A 7,180-nucleotide genomic window follows, 5' to 3' on the forward strand; every position below is an offset into this window, starting at 1 on the left:
GAGGTGATGCACCATAAGAAAGGTTTTTTCAGCAAACGTCTCTAAAACTATCGAAAACCCCCTAGAGAATACAGGCAGTTCCGAAAATGCTATTCCACATAACATATTAGTTATCATAGCAAGTACCTTCTCTTGTGTATTTTACTTGTGTTCATTTTTACATCTTGCTCGTTTCACGGTGACTCTTGGTTATATATTATATCTGATACTCTTCTTGAAAGGGGTAGGGAAGAAAATATAAAAAAATGCATATATCTTGCAGTGTCACAAAGTACACAACAGAGCTTGACTATTTTTGTAGGACTATATGTCATAGAGATCTTGCAGGTTCAAACAGTAGTAAGCTTACACAGATATTACAGACAATGGCATCTGACTGAAGTTATGAATATCACTCTAGTATCGGCCCACAAAATATATATATGGATATACAATTAGCTTGTTTTTAAACATCAGCTGGTCAGTTTATAAAACAAAACCACCCATTTTTGTTTCACATACATCTTTTTGTTTTGCTAAAGCAAACGCTTATAACTTTCATAAAAAAAATCCAAAAATGAAAGACAAGAAATTCCAACTTTAAATTCTAAATGCATGACTGGTTCCCAAATGGAAGTTTGTTATTTTCATCAATTACTCACATGTACTATTGCAGCTCATGGCAAGATTCTGCACCATGCCATTTGATTACACCATTCTTAATTTGCTAAAAAAGTAAGCGTCAGGGCCCTCGCCAGTAGGACACTGCAACTTACACCACCCATTGCCTATGCCTGCGATGCTAGTAAGAAATACATCTACTAACCATAACAATTCTAACAGTGTGAACATTTGGACTCTCCTAGGCCACCTAAAACTGTAAGAATGGCCTGCATCCTGATAATACTAATTTTTATTGCATAGAGAATTGTTAAACACGCAACTTTTGTGCTCATATCAAAAATAAATAAACAACATCATGTGGTAGATTATCAAAGATAGGTCCTGGTACCGAGCAGCAGCAAACAATGGAAGAAATTAAGCACTGTATCCCATGAAATTGAATAATATTAGGCAGAGGCAGAGGAAGATACTTGTGTGGTCAGAGAAAACGGTTTTTGGAATGCGATCAGATTCTGTCGTCAGTAAGATGTCATCGGAGTTCAGGACCATGCAGCCACGTAGGACGTCTGGGGGTTGCAAGTTGGAAAAGGAAGGACCTTCCAAACGCTTGAATGGGCGTTGTTGTAGCCCTTCATTATTACAGAAATCCTATGAAGGAGCCAACATGATACTTCCGGATATTAGTACTAGTCCAAAAAGGAAAAAAAGGAAGACTCGAAAACATCTACGAGTTTTGGGTCGCAGAGCTCTTTTGGAACAAAGTAGCCAGCCAAAGCTAAAAAAGGAATTTGAAGGAATCATTCAGTCTGTACTTGTAGCAAAGATCAGCAGATCTGTCACAATGGAGCAACAGAGCTGGTGCAGTCAGTCTAACTGTCAGCGTCCTAATGTTTCCAGATCATCCAATTTGTTTGATGATAAGCTCCATCTGAAGCTTAACAAATTCAAGAAGACTTTGTCTGATTCTCTGCCTGTCTCTTGTAATAGACCAGATGTGCAGGGCCCATCTATACATGAACATGATAGTGGGTCCTCTATGCCAAGCAGCTCAGTTCCCAGCAGGCCTACTTCTCCATGCCCACTTTGAATGTCACCAGGAAAGTGCGTAGCAATTGGCTGGGAGATGGTTGGCACTGGCCCAGGGGGTAAAGTTAGTGAACTGGCACGATGCAGTGGAGTAAACTATGTAGGTGATGTCATATATGACAAATATATAAATCCAGAGCTACCAGTTTTTGACTACAGAACACGCTGGAGTGGCATTACACGGCACCATTTGAAAGGCGCCATTCCCTTTAAAGTTACACAGAAAGAGATCATAGCAATCCTGAAAGACAAGCTTGTGATAGGTCATGCAGTCCATCATGATTTCCAGGTTTTGCAATACTTCCCTCCGTGGGAACAGACTAGGGACACCAGTAAGATTTCTTTGCTGAACAAGAAAGCTGGTTTTCCTGAAAATGCTACACTTTCCCTGAAGACACTAGCCTGGCAACTCCTCCACAAGCAAATTCAGCTTGGTGGACAGGGGCATTCTTCAGTAGAAGATGCTTTCACTACGATGGAGCTATACCGGCTTGTGCAAGATCAGTGGGAACAAGAGCTCAGTGCGAGTCTGTGGCCCAATCCCCCTTTCCAGACAACAGGAGATGCCTCGGATAGTGAACAGTTCATGGACGACAAGTACTGGCCAGAAGAGTTCAATGAAAACTGCACCTAAAGAGTAGGCATGAAAAGGTGGAAGACTTTAGTTGCGACGTTCCAGCTTATTTTAATTGTGGACACAAACCAGTTACCGTATTATGGAGTTCTTTCAAAACCTGCGTGGCTCTTCCGCTGTAACCACTAACCCAAAGAAATGCTGCTACTCTCTTACCAAAGAATTCCCCTTTGTTAAATGGGTTACTGCTTACAGCGCTTGCCTTATGTCTGCTGAACGATAGGGTAAAAGTTCTCTAATTTTGAACCTTTTTAAACAACCTTATGTCAGTTACTTTAATGAAACACATTGTACACAAAGGGCATGGTGTTTTGTATGTTTTGGGCATTAGTATTACATATTTGTATTTTACTGAATTCCTCTTTTGCATGTATACATTTTCTGTAATTTGTGAGTGCATTGCTTTCAAACGGGTAGGCTCGGTTTTACTTGTATATAAGCAAATACATACTGCTTGTGATTTCCTATATGCCCATACCTTCCCTAAAGTATAATTTAATAATATTAATTCTATTTATTTTATATAAATACCCAAAATCTTATGCATTTTTCTATGTTTACACATAAAGTGCTGTATTTCATCAGAAAATGTAAATTAGCTTTTTCTTTCCGAATAATAGTAGAAATAAAGGGAGAGCGAGAGACGAGTGCTCGAATCACAAAAGTCTCTTAAACAAGCTGTCAGGAGAATGCGCACCCAACCCACCCAATGAAAAAAGAAAAAAAATATAGCAAGTTGTCCTTGATAAACAAATGGTGAAAGGAGATTGAACTCTAAAATCCGTGCCGACAAAATAATTTTTTTTTCTGCTCTGACTTCTGTATTCGTTTTTCTCACATTTGTTTAGTTTAAATTTAAAGCGCAGAGGAGCTATGTAAATTGGTCTTTGAAAAACAATGTCAAATACTGGTGGGAAATTTCACAAACGGATAATTTTGCTTTTCTATCTCTCGCTATGAAATACCACCTTTTCTTTGTAGGCCTGCTGGAGTCCACATGCATTAGTCTTCATGTTTATCGAAAAAGAGTTTGCCCCTTTTCTTTGCACTTTTTTCATATGAGGGTGAATAGATTTGTCTGGAAAATTATAGTACTCTAGAATGAATCGTCGTTAATGGGCACCTTAGAGGGTGAAATTGGCAACTGCTTATGTACAGGATCAAACCCACTCGTGACATTTATAAGAAGTGCACCAACTAATGTCATTCAGAAAAGTGTGTAGAGTGCGCTCCCCATAGCCCGGTATAATCTTTGAATGAAAGTTATGTTAAGTAATATTTCTCATATATTCCCTGTATTCGAAGTACTTCTTCAAAATTAGTGTTTTCTGAGGATAGGTCTGACATCAAAAAAGTGAAGACACGAAGGTATTAGCTATACATATCAAAAAAAGAAAAAAATAGTTCTTGTTTCAACAGAGAATGGTTCTCTGGTTAAGAGAACGATGCTCTTGTCATTTACGTACAGCTTTGATTTGTTTTAATTTTAAATAGTAAATAATTGCCACGGTCAACATTACCCCCAGGTCCCTCCTGACCTCGTCCCATTCCTTAAAATATGGAGATGACCATCCCCACGACAGAAAAAAGAAAAGGTGCATGCTGGGATACCCTACCTGCTCCCTCCCACTGGGAGTACATAAGCGGTACCAACCCAGCATGCAGCCTGTTCTTTTTTCTGTCTTCCAAAACAGAATGGATTGGAGTTTTTGCTTTCTCTTACCTGCGGTGGCTTCAGGGTCGTCTCGTCGGGTTGCTGGACTGTCCTCTCCGTCCCTGAAGTCCTCCTCTCTGTCACGTCGTGCTGCTGGGCTTCTCGACGTCCTGCTCCGCGTTCTCCTGGCCTGTCGGGCTTGCCAGGAGCCGCGTTAGATGCCGCCCGGCCCTTTATGGCTGGGGCGCTGGTTCTCCCGGTCCTCTTCCGGGTTGCTGTTCCCGTCTCCCTGAGGCTTGGCTGGTTGTGGGAGGCACGCTGCTATGGGTGTTGGCGGGTCCTGGGGGCTCTGCCGAGCTCTGCTCCTGGGATTCCAGCCTCCGTGGAGTTTGCTCAGCCTTCACAGGCCAGGGTTCGAATCCTGCCACTGCTGTGACGACGTCCCCAGGTGGGGATTTTTCACTTCCTCCTGTTGCTGCCACTTGTTGCTCCGGTGGTTCTGGTTCCTTCGGTGCTGTGGTCGCGGAGGTGTGGTCTGCTCTGCCTGGCGCTGATGTCCTGGAGGGCGCCTGGGCAGTTTATTGGAGGGCGGTGAGCTGTTGGGGAGCTCCTCCTGCCCTCCTGGTGAGTACCGCGTAGTGGTCCCTGTTTCTTTCTTTTTTATTGTCCGGGTTTCCTGCTGTCTTTCTTTTGCAGGATCCTCCTGGGCCTGGTCCTTGGTTCTCTGCCTGTGGCCGATGTGGATCTTGGGGTGGCCTCGGCGGGGCGGACTTCTCTGCCCGGCGCTGGTGTTCTGGTGGGAGCCTGGACAGTCTGTTGGGGGTGGGGGGGAGGGTGCTGTTGTGGCCCTCTTCCTGCCCTCCTGGTGTGTACCGTATATTGGAAGTCCCTGTTTCTTTCCTGTTCACTGTCCTTGTGTACTGTGTGGCGGTTAAGGCTGTGTATGGGCGGGTTGGCCTTGCTGGACATGGTTCCGTCTCTTGACCTGCTGTTGTCTGTGTCTGTTGCTGGTGGGAGTCATCCTCTGGGTGTCTCCCTGCCGGTTGAGTGGGGTGTGTGCTGTTTTCCTCTGTTTCATCCGCTCGGATCCGCATGTCACTTGGTCTCCTGTGCTGCCTTGGCTCTTCTGCTTTACGTGCTTGCTGCCTTGGTTTGCCTTCCCTGTGCCTCCTCGGCTGGTTATGTTCTGTTGGTCGGGGCGGTGGGCTGGTGGTGCGTTCTTCCTGCCACCTTGGAGTCCTTTCTCCTCCTCTTGGGTTACGGCTTTGGAGGGGTTCTGGGGTGTTTCTCCTGTTGTGGGGGCCCCTGCTTCATTCGGGTTGCCCCCCTCCTTTTGGCTCTCTCTGGAGTTCTCCGGACTGACTTTTTTGCTGGGGGGGGGTCCCCTGTTGCTCGGGCCCCCCTGCTCTGCGGTTGTTCCGCCCCTGGTGGGGTATGCTTGTGCCCTTGGTGTGGTGTGCATTCCCCCTTTTTTTCTTTAGGGTTGGGCTGTTCTCGCTTCCTGCGCCCTGGTCCCCTGTGTTCTTTTGTGTTCCGGGGCGCGTCTGTTTTCTCCTGTGTGCCATTGGCATGCCCCTTTGGTTGGCTTGCCCTTGCGACGTGGATTGGGCTTTTTCTTCCTGTTCGCCTGGCCTGAGTGCTGTTTTGGGGGTTCCGGTTGGGCCTTGACGGGCTTGTGTTCTGGCCTTCTCCTGCTGCTGCGGCTCCCTGTGCTTTCTGGTTCCGGGATTCTTGCTGGCTTTCTTTGCTGTTTCCGTCTGGCCTCTCCCTCTGGTGCTTGCCGCTTGGAGTGGGTCAATTGCCGCTTGTGCTGTGCTCTGCGGCTGTGTTGCTCTGTGGCTTTGGCTTCTGGTCCTCCTGCTGCCTGGCCGTCCCTGGTGGGGTGTCTTCCTGCTGGGCTGTGGCTCGCTTTCTGCGGCCTTCTGCCCCTGGTTCCTGGCGTTCCTGTGGGTTCGGTCCTGGTGCGTGCCTGTCGGGTTCCTGCGGTATCCGCTGCTGCTCGCGTCTTGCTTTCTCTCGGGTCCTTTGCTTGGGCCATGCTCAGGGCTTCTGGCTTTCGGCGGGTTCCTGTGTCCTCCCCTTGTTTCCTTGTTGGGGGGGCTGTTGGGCCCTTCCTCTGTCCTGATGGTGCCTTGTCCTTGTTCGGCTGTTGGCTCCGGGCCGGGTTGGTTGTGCTCCTGGTGGGTCCTGTTGTTGTAGGCTTTGCTTCTCGCCTTCTGCCTGGTGGGGTTTGGTTTCCTGTTGTGGTTTCCTTCTCCCCTCTTGTTTCTCTGGTTGGTGAGTTGTGCTTTGGGGCTTTGCTTCGCTGGCCGCTGTTGCCTCCGATGGTGGCTGGGTCGTTGGCTCTGCCTTGGGTGGGTGCTTGTTCTTCGTGTGCCAGGCTCCTGTGCCCCATCCTGTCTGCCGGTCCTGGCTGAGCTGTGCCCTTTCCCTGCTGGTGGGTTTTGGGTGTCGGTCTACCCGGTTGTGTGGCCTCTCTGTGACTTCCTTTCGCCCCTTGGTTCATGCCCTTCTGTTGGTTCGAGCGGGGTGGGTGCCTGTCTGGGTGCCGGCCTGGCTGCCTACCTGCCTGACTGCCTACGGTTTTCGCTGTTGGGCGCTTCTTGCTCCCTTCGGGTGCTTTTGCTTGCCCCATGCTCGGGGTGTCTACCTTCTGGTGGTGTCTCCCCCTGGTTACCGGGGGGGGGTGGGGTGTTTGTTGTGCCCTTCCTCCGTGCTGGTGGGCCTTGGCCTTTTTGGTGGTGTTGGCTCGGGTTTCTTCTCGCCTGCTGCCCCTGTTTCCCTCCGGTGGTGGCAGGGATTTGTTGGTCTTCCTTGGCTTTTGATTTGGGTGGCCTCTTGTTCTTTGGTTGTTCGGCTCTTATGCCCTGCCCTGTTGGCCGTGCCTTTTCCCTACTTGTGGGGTTTGGGTGTCTGCCTCCCCTGGTTTGTGGCCGGGTTTCTGCTTACCGCCCCTCTCGCTCTGCCTTGGGTTGCGGTTGGCTTTGCTTCGGGTCTGGGGCTTTGGAGGCCTGGCGTTGGCCCTGTGCTCCCGCGCGGGCTGTTTTCGGCCTGTGCCCTTTGCTCTCTCATTGGTGCTGGGATGTTCCTTCCCGCTCCCTTGTTGAGTGGTGCGCCTTGGGCTTCTTCGTGTCCTTTGCTTTCGGTGCCGGGGTTTTTTCCCGTGTGCTCTGGGGGCCGAGGCTCTGCCTCTGTTGGTTTTG

At 48.5% G+C, this 7,180-nt stretch overlaps 1 pseudogene; it reads left to right on the plus strand.

The window, feature by feature from the left end:
- The first annotated feature begins 1,080 nt into the window (after nucleotides 1-1,080).
- LOC144761564 (apoptosis-enhancing nuclease pseudogene) lies at nucleotides 1,081-2,323 on the plus strand (annotated as a pseudogene).
- The last annotated feature ends 4,857 nt before the right edge of the window (nucleotides 2,324-7,180 follow it).

This window comes from Lissotriton helveticus, chromosome 6 (assembly GCF_964261635.1).
Source record: "Lissotriton helveticus chromosome 6, aLisHel1.1, whole genome shotgun sequence".
Classification (NCBI taxonomy): Eukaryota; Metazoa; Chordata; class Amphibia; order Caudata; family Salamandridae; genus Lissotriton; species Lissotriton helveticus.